This window comes from Centroberyx affinis, unplaced genomic scaffold (assembly GCF_046629955.1).
Source record: "Centroberyx affinis isolate AG114_WGS23_722 - 3 ecotype Tasmania unplaced genomic scaffold, CSIRO-AGI_Caff_v1 ptg000713l_1, whole genome shotgun sequence".
NCBI lineage: Eukaryota > Metazoa > Chordata > Actinopteri > Beryciformes > Berycidae > Centroberyx > Centroberyx affinis.
The window spans coordinates 437,501-457,328 of record NW_027279330.1 but is presented as its reverse complement, the minus strand read 5'-3'; the positions used below and the strand labels follow the sequence as shown (position 1 = coordinate 457,328).

Here is a 19,828-nt window from a genome sequence, read left to right as displayed (position 1 = left end):
GCATTGTTCCACGTGCATTTATTTTCTCTTTCACTTTGCTGAAGAGGATAAGCATGTTGGAAGTGATTTTTCCATTGGCCTGTCACTAGTTCCACCATTTGTGCCATTGTAAGAAACTCTTACAAGTTTTAGCTCTGTTTGTGCTGGAAGAACAGCGTCCTCTTCCTGTTTTGTGCTGTAAAGCAATCTCCCTGTATGCCATAAAGCAATACAGCAGATTTCCCGCAAAATCGGTGGCACACAATGTAAATCACAGTGTGAGGCTTCCAATCTTTTCAGTGATGGTCTCATTTGTTTACAGCAATCATACTAGAGCTGCAACGATTAATCGATTAATCGATTAGTTGTCAACTATTAAATTAATCGCCAACTATTTTGATAATCAATTAATCGGTTTGAGTAATTTTTTAAGAAAAATAAGTCAAAATTCTCTCATTCCAGCTTCTTAAATGTGAATATTTTCTGGTTTCTTTACTCCTCTATGACAGTAAACTGAATATCTTTGGGTTGTGGACAAAACAAGACATTTGAGGACGTTGTCTTGGGCTTTGGGAAACACTGATCGACATTTTTCACAATTTTCTGACATTTTATAGACCAAACAACTAATCGATTAATCGAGAAAATAATCGACAGATTAATCGACAATGAAAATAATCGTTAGTTGCAGCCCTAAATCATACTAATGTCTCAAAGTGAATGTGGTAATGATTTATAGATGTACAAATGCTATATTGCACACACAGAGTCCTATCCACTGCTTGGCTCTTGGATCTTATCCACTCCAGGCTGCCACCACCACAGTTAACCTAAGAACCCACACACAGAAAACCAATACTCCTTCTCATGCAATCACAGGTCTGCTGCACCTCTCTAATCCTCCGAGCCACATCAAGCCAGACAAGCTTCTTAGTGTTATTTCTGGGTCTGTCAGTGTGTCAGTGGCCCACATGCCTGCCCTGGTGACTTTTACACATCGCCCTGGCAGTTGACAAAATGAGCTCCCTGCTGGCAAAGACGTTTCGTTTTCAAGTGATAGTGAGGCAGCAGAGTTGTGGGTTGACCTTAGTTAGGATGAACCTCATCTTTTTTTGCTTGGAGAGAAGTGTGCGGCTATCTCTTTTTTTACTCTTTAGCCTTGTGACTTTTCCAACAGCCGGCACCTTGTTTGGGTTTACACTGTGTTCTTTTCACATTCAGTCACTTCAAATTGTAAACAGGACTGTTGATACTTAAAAGAATCAGTTTATGGCATCATTGGTAAATTCAATACAGCTAATGCAACATGTCAAAACAACTAAGTGCTAAATCTAATCATTTCAATTGATACTTAAATAACAATATTGTTATTCTTCCACTAAGCAATACAGTTAAACAAAGTGGTGACACATAAGTACCAGCATGAACAGTGATTTTTAGTTAATGTGTTAATATTTAAATTAACTGTTATTGTATGCATGTGTTTATTGGATGCGTTACATTGGCTTCCAAAGTGTCTCAGCCAATCAGAACTGAGGACCGAATTCTGTTGATGTGAATATGCCCCATCTCTCCATTCTTGTTCATTCTATTCCTGTGGGCTGGTATTTCCCCGGTATTTCCCAGTATTTCCATTGGACAAGGGTCAAAAGGAAACAAAGTATCAGCAAGCATTAAATAGAGATGAGTGACGCTGCTGATGTATAACACTAAATATGAACGTACTCCCAGATTATACCAGCAGAGTCACAGTCTTGGCTCTGTCTCTTAGGTTCGAAATAGGGAAGCGCCAGTTCCAGTTTTTCACTGTCAATATTGATTCCAAGTGCTACACTTAAAAGAAAGTACTAAACTAAGTCTCCGTCTCTCTCTAAACACATTCGTATTACTTGTGACTCATCAACTTATGAGTCAAAACAATCACCGGATGAGGACTGTTTCATTTTGATTTGGAAGAAGAAAGGGAAAAAACAGGATCCCCTCAGGAGTAGTAGGCACGTCTGGAGATCAGGTTTCAACACAAGTTGGTATTGTGTGGTTTCGGGCCCTCCATCAATGGGTGGTAAAAACGTCTATCATTTTAAAAAGGTATGCACAAACAAACGGCAGTGCGTATTTTCAAACAAGTAACCGTCCGCACACATTCACATCCTTTTGTGTTCATCGACACAATGGACCATAAAGTGTTCTTACTGCTTACCCACCACCGCAGAATGCTTCTTGGAAAAGTACAAGGGGCAACTTTGCACATGGAAAGCTCTTCATATCAAGACTAAAACAGAGGCGTGTCTCATCTATTATGATTTATGGCGTCCCGATAAGCAACAGGACTCTGATCATGACTGGGAATCCTTGCACAGGCTCCTGACAACAAAGAAAACAGTATCAAGGATAGAGAAAGAAAAACACTCAGGACAACACTCTGTTCCTTCATATGAGTGTGTTGGAATAAAGAATTGAAATAACAGATTCAGTGTAACCGGATGACATTATTCTGATTGCGAAAACAGCTTCATGAATCAGTTGTGGTGTTTCATTGTGATAGTACATTTAGTACTTTTTCCCCTAACTATATTTTTCCTTATCAATATCAATTATTTCAAATTACTACCTGAAAGTTGCACCCTGGACGCAGAATTTTAGACTACATTTTTACAAGAATATACACAAAAACGAAAGTCTTCTACCACAGTGAAATGTCCCTTTAAGGAATAATACATGCACTGAGCTGTCCTTCAGGTTTCCAAATCCTGAATTTCTCTACAATTAAAAACTAGATAATTGAACTTCTCATGAGGACAGACTCGGCTCATATTCTCTCACAGCCATGCCAGGTTGAGACAGACAACAAAGGCCAAAGCTGAGAGCATCAACTGAGGACTAATCACACAACGATTTTTTTAGGGAGAGAGAGTGAATGAGAGGGTGTGAGTGGGACTAGTGTGTGCCACTTGGCACTGTCCTGGGGAAAGTAACAGGATTACAGCAGACAGCTAAGTCAACAGCTGTCATACTCACACACACACACACACACACACACACACGCACACACACACGCACACACACACGCACACACACACGCACACACACACATTTACACACACACACACACACACACACACACTTTACACACACACACACACACACACACACACATCTCACAGCTGACAGTGGGACAAAGCACCAACTGTGTGACCTGGGACATGGCCCTGGAACCATCATCGCTCTTTAGTGACTAGCCTGTGCAGGGATGTGTGTGTGTGTGTGTGTGTGTGTGTGTGTGTGTGTGTGTGTGTGTGTCTGTGTGTGTTCCCCAAATCGATCAGCACAGATGTAATTTAAGCAAGGGTAAGCATATAGAGGCAAGTCTGTTTTAGAGGCACACTCATATTCATCACATTGTAAGTAATGTTTTGTAGTGCTAGTATTAAGGTTCATATTATTACTGTACATTTCAAAGGAAAAAATCTGACTTCTGACTCCAGTTAATGCAAAATTTTACCAAATTTGAACACCAGCAGTTACTTGCTATTTAGAAGATGAAGGCTTTTGCCTATAAAGCATACAAATGATTTATAAAAAATGATGTTCTTTTTACTTGAGCTACTTGAAGAGGAATCAACCACAACAAGCCTAACTAGACCAAAGACTGTTTTAGCTTCTAGACTGACAAGCTTTGAAAATGGAAGCTAGTGCTGAAATGTGAGTTCTCACCCACCAGGCAAATTCAACCAACATTGATAAGTCTCCTCCTCTACCTGACAGTTACTTCACCCTGTCTTTTCACTTTCAATCTGCGCTAGGCTATAGCATGATAAAATCTAGCAAGTGTCCTCAATGATGAAATGCATTGGGTACCATTTCAATTTGGTCAGGCATTTGTTCAAAGTCAAAAGAACATTACAGTTAGCTATAAGGCCTCAAATGATGTTGAGGTTAGGATTAAAGGCTAAATGTGTAATCATTCTAGCTTTGCATCTCTTCCAAAAGCTAATAAGCTATTCTCAAAAGATAAAGCACATAAACATGGCAGCCACCTGGTCATAACCCTTCCCAAAGTGCAAAGTATCTAAATGTTAACTCCTGCTTGTGCTGGTTGGAAATGGAGTTTGATCGATATGCGATTTTCAAGGTCAATACAGATATTTTGGGATTTAAGCTGCTGATAGCCAATATCTTGTGCCAACATTCAGTATCTATTAGTCTCTGAAACAGCGTTAACTCCATGGGACACTAACAACTCTGTTAAAACCTAAGATGATCATGATAATAACAATCATTGGGGTTTGAAGCTTATTCATGCATGGACCCAAAAAATCAAAATGCTGCATTAGAGTCAAATCAGAGCTTCCCATAGACAACCAGTGTTAAATGAAATATGTTATTAAACTGCATCATATCCATCATAGTGGAGGAGGCTGACATTGACTGGCCAATATCTGATGTTTAATAATGGCCGATTGATCAAATCAATATATCGGTCTAATCCTATTTGAATCGTGTGGAGAAAAGCCTGAAGGAACAGATTTGCCACTGTGAATCTCAAGTTCACAGATCTTTACAGGTAGGGCTAGTGGCTAGTCTGTGTGAGTGTGAGTGTATGTGTGTGTGTGTGTGTGTGTGTGTGTGTGTGTGTGTGTGTGTGTGTGTGTGTGTGTGTGTGTGTGTGTGTGTGTTTGTGTGTGTGGAGGAAGTGGGATCTGCTGACTGCCCGTGTTTTTTATTGAACAGGGTCATCTCATGCCAACAATGAAGCCCCTGCCTCTTTATCTGTCTGCCTGCCAGCACAAGGCCCATAGAGATGCACCACACACATGCCATTCCTTCCTATTCAAATGCATGTTGAACTGGCAGGCGGGCACCTGCGTGTGCATGGACATAAACACACACACACACACACACACACACACACACACACACACACACACACACACACACACACACACACACACACACACACACACACACACACACACACACACACACACACACACACGTACACACGTACACACCAGTGGAATCCTCTGGGCCGGGTGACAGTTGATGCCTTTTGATATTCCTGATTGTTTCCTGATGACTCATTGTGCTGAGCACCAATGCGCTGCTCCCATCCAGAATGCTGCATCCACTAAAATGCATTCAGCTCAAAGCAGCGCAGCCAAAACAGGTGGGCAGCCGGTGGACGCTTCTAGATATTAAAAACAGTGGGACATCTGTCCCTTTTCTTTTGACCGTCTAGTCTTTCAGCACATGTGATAGAGGGGAGAGAAGGGGGGCGAAGGCTGTGTGGGGCTGACAGTTGTCAACAGAAGTCATGTGGTTTGCAAACCATGTGTTTACAGGGGTCAGTGGTCCGTCTTAGAGCCCCCTGTGAGACGATGACATAACCATTTCAGACATGACTAATGTGTTGTCACCAAGTTTTTTCTTTACAATCAGAAGATAATGAAATATACAGTAGTTGTGTTGTTAATAAATAGTATAATAGTATAGTAGTTGTGATTAATAAATCGTATAATTAGTTGAAATGACTGAGATCTGAACCAACATTATACATTTTCATATACTCTATCATTGGTAAATAATTAATCTAAAATACAACAAACTGATAAAAGCAATGCACACAAAAAACAAAAAAAGATACAGTATGATGTAGTACTGTAATGCAGACATTAGTCAGCTCTCTAAACAACAAACTAGAGACGGGACAGTGAAGAGAACAGACTAGCTTTATAGTGCATTTCAACCGGATGAGACAGCACAGCGTGGCCTCAGCCAACTGGATAAAAAGAACACATCTGGCAACCCAAGTCAAAAGCCCAAAGCTGCCAAACTCTGTTGAAATATCTGGCAAACCTGTCCAGTTCCACTCTAACATGTGAACAAGCAACTGTAAACCAACATGGGTGAAACAGAGACTGAAAAAGCAGCCACACATACTGTACACTAACACACTGGCTCTGGATTTCAATAGAAATTGTTGCGCCTCTAGCAGAAACAAAGGCTATTTTTCCACAACAAGGCCACCACCAATTCAAAATGCTTACATCAATAGATCAGAGGCACTGTTCCTTCTATTCAAAACAGCCCAAAGTAATGTTGTTATTACTGGGGTTAGACCAATCAGTTTTTCCAATATATCTATCCAATATATCTATATAATAATATATAGATATTGGGCTTTTATTAAATAACAGATATTGGCCAGGCAGTGTCATCCACCTCCAATATGATGGAATTCCTTCTCTGATCACAGCTGCAGCTACAAAGCTAAATGCAACAGCTTATTCAGAATGGGTTAACAAATAAAGAACAGTGCAGTAGGTTATGTCTAATAGGCTCCTCCTCTAAACAATAGATCAATAGAACAATCAACCTTTTAATTTAGTTTAGTTTGTATCCAGAAGTTGTTTTATGTGTGTGTGACTATTCACACATGTGAATAGTTTAACAAAGAGTGGATAAGAGAAGCAATAGGCTAATACTTTTCCATCCCATACTTTCCCATCAGTTGTTGACCAGGCTTCCATACTAGGGGATTTTCCTTTAAGACACGCCCCCTAAACATCAGGAACAACAAATCCCAACTTTCCCAGTCACAATCACCTGCTTTTTGGGTCATGCATGTGCACTTAACCCATACTTTTGATATTTTCAACAGTACTTATAAAAGGCAGCATAATAGCTAGAACACTAAAAGTGGCAAAATGATTCTGCTCTGTAAATGTGGCACTTCTTGCCATGATGTTATTTAGCGTCAGAAGACATTTTCTTCACACTGAAAACAAAACATTTTGCATTATCTGCTGATCCAAGTCTACTTGGAAGCTGAATCAGCACCAATCTGCAGATACCATCAGTGAATGTCTCATTAACAGACACAAGACCGGTCCAGTGTTTGGGCTCCTCTGGTACTGCTAAAATCATTTGGGTCAAGCTCTAAAATTACCACCATTATGAGACAATTATCACTTTTCTGCTGGCCCCATGTGAAACTTATGACACAGAGGGGGTCTGCGATAAATTCCCCTATAAAGTAACCTCTGGCTAGGTCAGTTTGGCCCTGTGGTAGAAACAGCTATTGCCTTCCTGGCAGACAATGAGCTGAGACAGGGCAGGACAAGCCCAGCTATCATTAGTCATCTTCCACACCTCTGGACTCCCACTTCTCCGCCCACTCCAGTCTTCTCTCTCTCCTCTGGAGAGATGAAGACAAGAGCTGTGGTGGAGAGAGAGCAGATTGTGTTTCCAATACAAGTTTTTATAGCAGTAGTGGGGCACTGGGAGAATGTTACTGTTTCCTGTTTCTTATTTCCAGTATCAGTCCAAATTAGGGCTGCAACTAACGATTATTTTCATTATTGATTAATCTATTGATTTTTTTTTCGATCATAATCATTTAGTCTATAAATGTAAAAAATCACAAGTTACCAGAGCCCAAAGTGATTCTTAGTCTGACTAGCAGCCAAGAAAATCCCAAAATGTTCACTTTATAATGATATGACACAGAGAAAAGCAGCAAATCTTGGCATTTGAGAAACTGTAGCCCGCAAATGTTTCCTATTTTCACTTGATAAATGACCAATTAATCGATTATCAAAATTAGAATCGGTTGACTAATCCATTAATCGAACAATCATTTTAGCAATATTTCAAATACTTGTTATGGGCTGAAAATGAATATTATAGTCTTTACATTTTCTAGCAGGACAGAGAAAGTTCCAGCAACAGAGCGGAGCTGCTGCTACATGAATAAGGGAAACACTGGGCAGGTCCTGGAAAGTACTGGGAGTAAACCGTTTGGCTCATCCGTCCGTCTCCCTCCACCTCAGGCTTCTCATTTTCATTCAATTTGCTTTTCCCCTTTCCAATGTCTTTGCAGTTTGGCAAGCACAGATTCCCAAAGGAAAGCTATTCATTTTTCTCTCTGAGTTGCTTTCTTTCTTTCTTTCTTTCTTTCTTTCTATCTTTCTTTCCATGACTCCCTCCTACTCCCAAATACACACACACACACACACACACACACACACATTCCTAAAGTTCCCTCATTCCTTTCTCCAGCGTGCATGTGTTGAATATTAATGGCTTGTACGACACACACACACACACACACACACACAGACAGGGTGGAGCTGTTCTTTTGCATAAACATTTCCAGGGTGAAGAACACTCAGATGTCCACGCTCAGAGGGTCACGGCTGCGTCGCCAAGGATACGGGGATGTGTTTGGAAGGCAGAGGGTTTTCCCTCACAGGACCCCAGAGGTGCCCGAGGATACGCCGCACCCTCACCATGGCTGAGGCCTAATAGTTTTCATATGAGTTGTTACATAACTGATCTCTCTGACATCATCACCTTTATGCAAAAACATGGTGAATTCATGATGTGTGCTCTTCAGGGGAAAATCCCCCGCAAAATAAAATTCACACATGCTGTTCCCACTGCCTTGATGAGTAACTGGACTTGCACATTAATGAGTTGGATACTACTGACCCGTATTTACCTGTAACTAAATGTATAAATCAATACTTATTGCGATTGGTCAGGAACAATCTAAGCCGAGGATTGAAATACCATTGGTCCAGCTGACTATGAATTCAGCCCATGAATCGTAAAATGGCCACATATGAGCGAATATGAGTGAACATGAAAATGAGCAGTTTATGTTGCTGGATCCAGACAGTGTGGTTTCAGAACTACGATAAAATAAACCTCATTAGGATATGAAAGCTCAACAAAACTTTCTGTGGTCCAAAAATCAGTCTCCCAGTTACTATTAAGCTGCAGATTTTAAATGTTAATGACATTACAAGTTTTTAGGATTTTTTAGGATTTCACTTCACCTCAGGCTACTAAACATTTGTGATGGAAGAACGATCAGTTTATGCACACTTGAGTTCTGTTATTACTCCCTATGGTATCAAGATTTCCCAAGTCCAAAGGTCCTCTTGATTTCTATAAGGACAGCATGAAGAGAAGAACCTTAGAAACTGTAAAGTTTCTCTGTGTATGTTCTACAATACCCAGTACTGCATGCAAAGGGGCATTAGCGAAGTTGGATGACATCTACAGCAAATTACTCAGCAAGCGTAGACAACACTCAACTCAATTTGCACAGCTGATGGAAAAACACAAGCTCATGGGTCGGTGCGTGTGCGAGCATACACATACACACACACACACACACACACACACACACACACACACACACACACACACACTTCTTCAGCTCAAAGGAAAAACATCAAGACAACTGGCAAGTCTCCCTTCCCATTATAAGGAGGCACAAAGACAAGTTAGTCCATTAAATGCCATGCCTGTCCCTGCAAATCTCTCTCTCTGCTCTTAAATCTGCAATCCGCACTAAAGCAGAATGCACATCATGTCATTTCTATACAATCATAAAGAGTTTATTCAAGCTCTCGCTGAAAGACGGAAATGTAATCATCATTAATCTATTCTGTGATGTCATCTAGCAACACTTTCTGGAAATGCTCCATTGACACATGATAGGAGATCAAGATAGTGAACACAGTGACCATGCCAGGGTGATTCCCAGAGTGTGATAAGGTCAGATTTCTGTTTCTGAACTAATAGCACTTGTATGAAATAAAGGGTGTGCTTTCCTGTCTGTCCACTGAGTCTGTCTGTCTGTCTCCATGCATGTTAGTTTGTCTCTCTGTTTCCCCATTGCCTCCATGGCTGTCTGTCACTTCCGATCAAGTCCTATTGCCCTTTATCCAAACATCATCTATATTATCCAAGAAAAAATGCATTTATGCAGTGTTATACTTTTTAATAGATTTGGTATTCAGTTCATCACTCAAAGATCATTTATCACCAAACAGCTCTTCCACTCTCTCTATCTTATATCCTGAGTCATACAGTGCTCATGCATGATTTAAATCTGTAAGCTCACAGCTCAAAATGCTAAGTCAGCCAAGGGGGTTGGCAGCATTTTCTAATCACCATTAGCACGGCACAATTTGAAAGGGGAGGAAGAAACTTTTTCAATTCACTCTGACTATTACAGTGTGCCTGCCTCACCCCTTTCTCCTCAACATCCCCTCATACCAGCAGTAAATCTCATTCTCCTCCTTTTCATATCCAGTTCAGATCTAGTTTTTCCTCCTGGCTGCTCAGCTAAGTTAACTAATACTGTGCTGCTGGCAGAAGAATGTGAGGAATGTTCCTTTTCTGACCAAGACCTGCTCTCTGTCTGAAGTGACGGTGCATTACATAATGAGATGAAAAATGGAAATTATTACTTCCTTTCTAAAAGTCTTCTGCAGTTCTCCTGTATCAGGAGATGTGATAGCGTGACATTTTGTTGTGTGCTGTTAGCTTAGAGTACCTTAGGCCATATCACAGTGACAATCTATGTTGTTGTTACCACGCTTTCATCACTGGACATGAAAATGCATGATTACATCATTCAGTGATCGGATTTATTGGGAGAGCGACAGCACAGTTTGTGTTGTGTTACATGTTCACTGACACAAACATCTCAAATATCCTTGTGGCCAAGCCCTGATATAAGACACTGTTGCCCGCTTTCAATAATTCAGCAAGGAGGAGGTTTACTGTATGTGCACCCAAAATCCTGACCAGCTACTAAATACAAAAAGCAAGACAATGGAACAGAAAAAAACAATACCCACACTCTTGAATAATGCTCCCTTGGTGATTCCGCTTTTTGACCTCAACTGGGTTGCCAGGTATGTACTCAAGTGAAGGAAAAGGAAGGTGTAAATACATGTATATACACCCTCATTCACAGGACAACTGCATTGACTCATTCACCATCACATACAAAGTAGATGATTTGGATCCCTGTCAATAAGGGAAAAAAAACTAGGCTATTCATAGGGATCACACTCACTCTATAACTAGCATGTAATCAATGAAAAGCATGTAAAGGCTTGATGGGTCTTGAATGCAAAACTACTCAATTCAGGTGTCAAACTACAAAAAAACTATATACTGTATATGAAACTAATATGAGAACTTGGGGCTAGAGGGAAAGAAATAGAGCCATGCATAAGGTCAAATGACAAAATCCGTATTGAATCCATAAGGGGACGTTGTATTGAGTAATGATGTACTGAGCAAGAGCTTTCCTTCCTGCTCTCAGCCCTCTGTGGTCTGTCTCAATGCCTAAGTAGTGCTGTACCTCATAGCACTGACATTGTAGCAAAAGAGCAGAGAGGGGATTGGTGGTGGTGAACCACAAATGCTGATATCCTGATTTCAGTGTGGATGGTTGGAAAAGTTGCACTTATGGGTTCAATGTGGGTGAAACTGTGGGTGAATGTCAGATTTCATTGGTTGGTCCCTTAGGCTGGGAGAGCATTTAAAAAACAATTTAGGAGATGCCATGAAAACATGAAAACATGAAAACAAGCACTGTACCAATGTTTGTTAAGGATCTGTCTGAACTCCAAGCTCAAGGGGGAATATTTGTTGCAAAACAGAATACAGATGGGTGAATGCACACTTTTAACTGCAAGCATTGTCTTTGGGAGATAATTTAGCTATATCGATCCACTCCTTTTGGTCACATCAGTCTATAAGGTCATGTCAGGTTGGCAGCTCCAGCAGAATAAGTCTGGTCTAGGGCTGCAACAATTATTTTCATTATCCATTAATCTATTGATTATTTTTTCAATCAATCACTTAGTCTAAGAAATGTCTAAGAAATGTAAAAAATAATGACAAAGGTCCATCACAAGTTCCCAGAACCTAAAGCGATGTCTTAAAATTGCTTACTTAGTCTAACCAGTGGCTGAAAAAATCCCAAAGTATTCATTTTATAATGATATGAAATGGTGAAAAGCAGGCAAATCTTAGCATTTGTGAAGCTGTAGCTAACAAATGTTTGGTATTTTTACTTACTTACTATAAATGACTGAACCGGTTAATCAATCATCAAAATTACTGTATAATCAATTAACAATACTGTCAATTGTTTCAGCACTAGTCTGGTCCGTACTACAATACACAGTGTGCACTGCAGCACAATTCAAGCTTGTTCCACTGAAGCTGCAGACCTGACCATTTCAAGTAAGAAACTGGAAATAATTCATCTTAAAGGATAAGGCCGGTGTTTTTTAATGCATTGCTTACCGTCAACAAATCCTATGAAAATAACAAAATCAACAATGCGTTTGCTCTACTCCTGTTACTTTCTGACTTCCCACATACCGTTTTTAGCTGTCAGCCCGGAAGTCATTGGCTCCAATTGTAAGCTAAAAACCTTGAAATACAGCTCACAAAGACATAGTTTCAATTTTAAAAATCGCTAACTGTTACCACGAAAAGTCAGGCTGTTGTAGTTATTACCAAATCAAATTCAAATGGGAACAAATTCTTCTTTACGCTGGGGACTATTTTCGGTGCTACGGAACTACTTTCCTGAGATCGCAAACGTGTTTACAGCCGGCTTATTAAGTTGTTTGAGGAAAAAGTCGGCCGGCCCGGTGCATCGCGATGATGAAATATGCTGCCCAGAGCAACGGCATGGCTCTTTGACGTGTTTTCAATCGTTTTTTTAATACAATGGAGTTCTATGGCTGCTGGGACATGGCTGCATTGGGCACCGGCTACATGGACGAGACTTGTTGGCAAAACAAAATCATTGCTGATTTTGTTATTTTCATAGGATTTGTGGACGGTAAGCAATGCATTAAAAAACACCAGCCTTATCCTTTAAGACTGTTTACATCAAGTGGATATCTCAACCATGTTACCAAAGAAACCCTATTTTTCTTACAGACCCCTCTCAGATCTTTGAGGTACCACTGCAGAACCCATACACTTTAGCAATGTAAGGCTCCCTGTCGAACTGCACAGCATATTTAAAGCATTTATGGTAAATAAACCATCTACATTGAACACATCTGACAAATAATGTGTTTGCCATAAAGAAGTCTTGACTGGGGCAGTGCATGCCAGAGTGGCTGGTTAAATCGTATCAAAACTAATTGAGTCTTCACATTCTCATTTACTAGAAGTCACGACATGCAGCCCAGACTCTACTGCTGCAGTCTACTGAGCAGACTGATGGGCCACCAGCAAACTAGAGCAGTGTGCTAAAGCTCTTGATGAGGTCAACGAAGAAGTTCTACTGTGTCTGTTTAGCTCTCAAAGTAAACTACTGCTTAAATGGAATAGAAGTCAACAGAACACAGCTGACAGAATAGAACAGAAGTAAACAGAATAGATTAGGACAGAATAGAATGGAATACAATACAATACAATGTGTAATAGAACAGAATAGAAAGGCCATTAACAGAATAGAATAGAATGGAATTTAATAAAACAGAATAGAATAGTATAGTAGGAAAAGAATAGAATAGAATACAATAGAACAAACAACACAATACAACAGAACAGATCAAAGCAGAGCAGAACTGATTTGAACAGAGCAGAACAGAACAGAACACATTCGATCAAATCAGATCAGAACAAAGCGCCTGTCACCAGACCACCAGGGTGTGTGTGTGTGTGTGTGTGTGTGTGTGTGTGTGTGTGTGTGACCAGAATGTTCCATCAGTGTGTGCAGAGTTTCCCTCTATGTGTGTGTGTGTGTGTGTTGGAACAACTGACAACAGCCACAGGTGACAGGAGGGGGATTTGGTCTGCAGCTCCCAGTCCGCTGCACTTCTGTTCACTGTCATCAATCATTCCGCTCACGACCGTCATTAGTTGGGTAGTCTTTAGCCTGAAGGCACTGCTGCTTTGGCCTCACGTTGCCTGTAGTGAACTCAGGGTGGGATAAATCTTGGTAGCTTGAAAATACGCCCAATCGACTGTCAACCCCTGTGAGTTGGCATTTGCAAAAGCTTTCAGAAAGCCATAAATACCTAATTTGTGAACACGCAGAGGGAAACGCTGTGTAATCACTATTAGGTCTACTAACAACATTATGCTTATGAAGAAACCAATCTAAAAACATTTACTTGTGTCTTTCCAGCCTTTCCAACCTAGTGTAACTCGGCGCATCATTCATCATGTGATACGCGATTTCGTATTTCTTCTGCAACTGCATATGTAGCAAAACTGAAGTTTTAAGAGAGATTTTATCTGACGTTTGCATGCATTCCTTACCTGTAAAGCGGCTGGATATCCCGTGGAAAGTGTGGGATTGGGCCGTTAGATCCAGTCAGACAAGATATCCAACTTGGTGATGTGGTGGCGGAGTTGCTTTTCTTCGCGACCAACTTCAGCAGCTAGACTGACCTCAGCTTTGGAGCCGCGCGCAGGGTCATTATCCTATGAAGAACTGTCTTATTTCAGTATGAGAGGTGAAGGAAACATATCGGCAGTAGAAAGTCGCACGGCAGTCCTGACGGTGTCTCGGTAGAATCAGCTGTCATCCCATTAGAAACAGGAGCAGCCGAGTTGGTTTGCGCTCTCCATGCCTACATCAACGCCACCCACTTTTTCTGCACTAGAGACCCATGGCTGGCTCGGCTAATGCCTGATTAAAAAGGAAAAAAAATAAATGGTTCCCAAAGTGCGGTCCGTTAACCTCCATGGGTCCTTCAGGGGGTTCCAGTGGGGTCCCAGCAGATTAATTTCACTTTAATTTCATTTTAAGTAAATAAAGTGAGAGAATGATTTAGTAATACCTACTTTGATAAGAGCTTTCACACCGTTATCTCCCTGTGTAAAGCATAGAGAGTGGTCCAGTTATGTCTACCAAATCAAATCTAACAACATAAATCCTCTCAGACAGCGTTCCCTCATACAAAACCTTATCAAATAAGAGTCTGTCGCCTAATATGCATCTATTTGGGGGGGGCTTGACATCAAAACAGGCCACAGTAGACCTACAGAAAGTGTGGGGATAATTAACTCTTATTAATGTGTTATTAAGGCATCAACAAACCCAGCAATACAGGTCTTTATTGTATTTCTTTGTCTCTACATCACTATATGATGTTTTGTTTGTAAGCCTGTAATGCAAAATTTCTACATCATTTTGTCAGTGATAAAGTAAGGTAAATGAAAGGTTGGGTAAACTTTGCCCTTCTGTTGGTGATCATCATAAGGCAAACAACCACCAATATAAACAAAAATCAATTATACTTTAAGAAAAACATCAATTTATGTGTTTTATTTCCTTAAAAGACCCTGTATACATATAACTTACAAGAGATTGGTACTCTTTAATATGATTTATATTATGAATTTACGTCATAAAGATTTCTAAAAGGTGGGTAAACTCTATTCTACAAATGTATAGCTGGTAAAATGGGTTTAGGTGGGTTTTCTCTGTGCTATATCCCTGCCTTTTGGAATATGAATCAACTTCAAACCTCAATCAAAGCTCCATCTATGTCCAGTCCAATTCTTGAGGGGAGAAAACACCTCTCTTGAGCCAAAGAATGAACAAAAATCAACATGTCACTGGAGACACATTTCCTCAATCCATCACCTCATTCCTGTACAGGTCAGCACATGTTATGACTGTCCACTCCACCCAGACCTAATAAGGCTCACCACAGTTTTAACACGTTACATAAACACTACCTGTGTTAGCTACCATTTTTGATTTAGTTTCTCATTTGGAGACGGTATCCATCAAAGTCATTTAATAGATAAAAACGCTTGTGTTTGCCCTGTTCTGAATTAAATGCGAACTATGACATGTAATGCTTTTGTTCTAACTAGGCCTACTGTTTGGGATCCATAATATGTCGTGATGCAGTTTGTGGTGAGTCCCTACATGACAACAGTGCATATATGCTTTCAGTAGCAGTAGCCACTATGGAAAGTAAATAGTTTAAGAATCCCTACTTTTTGACACTCCCATGAATAAGAGAATAAGGCCAGTCTCTACTTGTAAGATCAGAGCAGCAGAAAGGTGTAACTAGCGTTCTCTTACGTGGCGTTTCTCTTTTTGGCAAAGACGGTATCTCTTTCACACACAGGGGATCATTAAGACAATGGAAACTAGTTTTTTAGTGAGACAAAATCATAGTCTTTGCATCTCTAATTTAGTTCTTGAGAGATTATACTTTTGGCAACCACGTTCACACGCTTGGTCACTGTGTGTGTGTGTGTGTGTGTGTGTGTGTGTGTGCGCGCGCGTGTGTGTGTGGTGGACAGAATATAGCTTTTGCTGTGTCTGCAGTAATGACAGCTTCCTCATATGTGCTCTCATATCTGCTAGAACAATAGCAGGAAATGAAGCCAATTGGATGCCTTTGCACTGAAGTGTTGACAGGGAAGAGAGGGAGGAATACAGGAGAGGTCACACACATACACACACACACACACACACACACACACACAGGCTTGTGCACATACACACACATACAGAGTCTACAAATATACATGTATACAGACCAGAGCCATTGCTTCATCAGTATCGTTCTATATGCCATGGCATGCTGGTATTATTCAAAGCTGACACTGCCATTATAGGTATCAATATACAACTCTAAATGAATGCCCAAAAGGCAGAGACTTGAATTGGTTTGTCAGAGTTGATGTTGGGTTTAATCCATTAAAACGTGATACGACTCAGCCTACAACACATTCCGTGTCAAAGGATATCTTTTATCTTCTTGAGCATTGTAGGACAATATGTGACATCTCAAGGAGCTTAAATAAAAATTTCAGACAATGCCCATTCGAGGATGTTTTATGATTATTATTCACACATCAGGTCGGGTTGAATTTGCAACCATCAACTTCTACCTCAACTCAAAATACAGGCCCATTTTCCTCCAGTGTTACAAACAGCACAAGTATATGTTGTCAGTCAATCATTTTCAGAGTGAAATATACCTTAAAGCAAACAGACAACTTTTGAAGTAGGGCAAAAGAAGTGATACGTGTACTCCAGTTCCAGTAGGGCCTGGTCCACCTACCAGCTTATTTCAACCAATATTCAACAATGGCATCTCCACAGCATTGTAGAAATGTGTGGTAAATTCTGAGTCAATGAATAACGGGAACAGTACTGTAGGAGAGATCTGGCAGTAAAAGGCCACTGGTGGGCTTCATTGACGCCATATTTGGCAACTAAGTATACACAAATGCATGTGCAAGAGCATACACACACACACACACACACACACACACACACACAGGCCCACACTACCTCAGAGAATGCTCCAGATCAGTGACATTGTATGAAATGCTGGCTTTGTCTTCTCTCACAGTGACCACTTTCATTCAAAGCGAGTATGTGGGTTTACAGCCTATTGTTGTCTTTCAGTATCTTTTGCCAGTCGGTCATCACTACTGTATATGCTCTGCTGGAGGGGAATATATTGGCTGCTGTACAGTCATGCTATTGTTTCTCTGCTGAGAAACAGTGAACATCAGCTGTGATTACGTGTTTGAGTAGGCAAATGAATATGCATTTATGACTGTTATGATTCAGTGGTAATTACGGTATCATAACAATGGATTTGGTTGACGTTGCCTCAGTAATGTGAAATTTCTCACAGTTCCAACTTCATTTTTGGGAATACTCTATTGTTTGGTGGTTTTCTGAGGTGTTCTCATGTGACAATTGCTGTCAATTCATGAATAACAAATTGGTATTGGTAACAGCGGGTGCGTCACCCTTATTGTATTACTCAAACTGGGTATGGGAATTGGCTTGCCACAGTTGCAAAAGTCATTGATTGGCTCTTATTCACCACATACTGTATGTATAAATTGCCAATAATTATCACAAATCACACATTCCATAAGACTAGTTTGCTATCAATATAAATGAAAGGCAGCATCCAGTATAATGTATTAACATTTGTAGCCATATAGTCTAAACACAATGCACTCAAATACTATTTTACTAATGAGCATAACTATGATAATACTGCCCCTAACTGGTGGCAGAAAAAACCGTGTCAACACTGTGGTCCATACAGAATCCTAACTGTTTTGTGTGCATTAGTATTATAAGTGTGCATGCATGGCAATCAAGAATTATCCCTGTGAATAATAGACTAATAGCATAACATGATAGAAACAACAAACCAGTCTTCAAATTATGGGATTTTAAGTATTGAAAAGGCTCTCAGTGAGAGCTATAGGCAATAAACAGGTTACAAATGGTACAATGAGCAATAAACATCATTAGCCACTTGGTTATGAAGGAGCTGGAACAGTCTACATGTGAGCAGACTAGCAGTTAGAACAGTGCAGTTAGCTGACAGAGAGACCCCATCAAGTTTAAAGTGTCTTACAACAAAGCTTTCCACCACAGACCACAGTGAGTCCTGCTCAAACCACCAAGAATCTTGTTGTGACTCACATCAACCAACGTGCAAAAATCCAGATTTCAGCCACGAACCAGTCCTGCAGGTTTACTCTATATCTGTCAAATCAGTCTTCCTCAAACTCTTCTCCTCTCCTCACCCGCTCCTTACTGAATCACATACTCCAACATTTCATTCCATCTAAATGCTCTAATTTGCTCTCATTGAAAAAATCTACCTCTCTCAGCTTCTTTTTTTTGCATGAACATTAAATGGCCACATATTTGTTAGATAAAAATGTATTCTGTCTGTTTAAACTATGCAGTGTAGGCTACATTTAGAAACAGTTTATTTTCCACATTTGATCATTTGTGTATGGTTCCATGTTTGTCCTTGGTGATCCTCTATATCACTGTCACAAATTCACCGGTTGCCCAGTGAAGTGCGCCTTTCCTCTTTCCTGTTTGTCAGAGTTTGTCTATTGTTACATGCTGTGTGGTGTTTGTGAATGGCACGAGAAAAACCAGTGGAAAGTTCTCTTTAGAGAAGTCATGGTCAACAGAGTCTGGCTTTCAGTAAGAGGCCTCTAATTTATGGATTAGAGGACAGTTCTCTGGTCAAGGAATGTGCTCTTGTAATGTATGTAAAGACTACTGTGAAATTTCAGGGCCACATTAATTTCCAGTCCTCAAATGACACAAACAAAACATGTTGCTGGTGAAATCTCCACAAAGTCAAACTATTCAAACAGAACGTCAGTCCAATTTGTTGTTAATATTAACTCACAATAACTTTTCAGACTGTACCACCAATGAGCAACGGGTTTTGGATGGTGTTCATGGATCTTTGGATCATGAAACTTGCTCAGCACATAATAGAATATGGAAACCTTAAATTCAGGTAAAAATCTAATTTACATTTTTCAGTTTGTCATTTGACAATAGTGATATTGCAGCAAGTTATGGTAATTTCTGGTCTCATTTGATGAAGCAGTGAATCAAAACTAGTCATTTATTGCTCAGTGGAACAAATCCCATACAATGCAATCCAATTAACTGCCTGTTTTTCATTAAATTTACAGGCATTTGTTTTGGGATTAGAGCAGAGAAAATGTTTCTATCTCCATCTTGCTATTTATCTGTTTTACCAAATCTATTTGAAACCTATTATATCTATTTTCCAGGAATTTCAACTTCTCAGGCGCAATATGGGACAAAGGCAGACATGTTATCTCCCTGCCTTGTGCAGCAGTGACATCTACTGCAAGTTTGTTGAACATAGCCTCATGAGGCAGCAGATGAAAGACAGTAAATGATTTCCAGAGCGCCTGGACTAATTCCAGTTGACCACTAGAGATCTGCACCATGCCACTGCAGCTTTTAAATGTTATAGTAGGCAAGATGTTAATGCTTTCAAGTTAGGTATGAACACATTTATTTTATAATGCAATACTGTCCTTATTCACAAGGCTATGAGACACCTTTAACATCAAGGGAACAGATTCACTTCTGTCCCGCTGTGTTTGTTCTTTTATGGCTCTGTTTTGAATAGTTACAAAGATAGCTTGCTGGATGGACACATGGAAACTCACACGCAAAACAACAGACAGACAGACAAGTGGGGTA

At 40.2% G+C, this 19,828-nt stretch overlaps 1 protein-coding gene across 1 annotated transcript in view; it reads right to left on the bottom strand.

The window, feature by feature from the left end:
- Positions 1 to 14,163, bottom strand: part of dnmbp (dynamin binding protein) — a 56,937-nt gene extending 42,774 nt beyond the window's left edge. Inside the window, exon 1 of the mRNA XM_071519535.1 lies at positions 14,089 to 14,163. The gene's annotated coding sequence lies outside the window, so the exon portion shown is untranslated. The remainder of the gene's footprint in view (positions 1 to 14,088) is intronic.
- Positions 14,164 to 19,828: the final 5,665 nt, after the last annotated feature.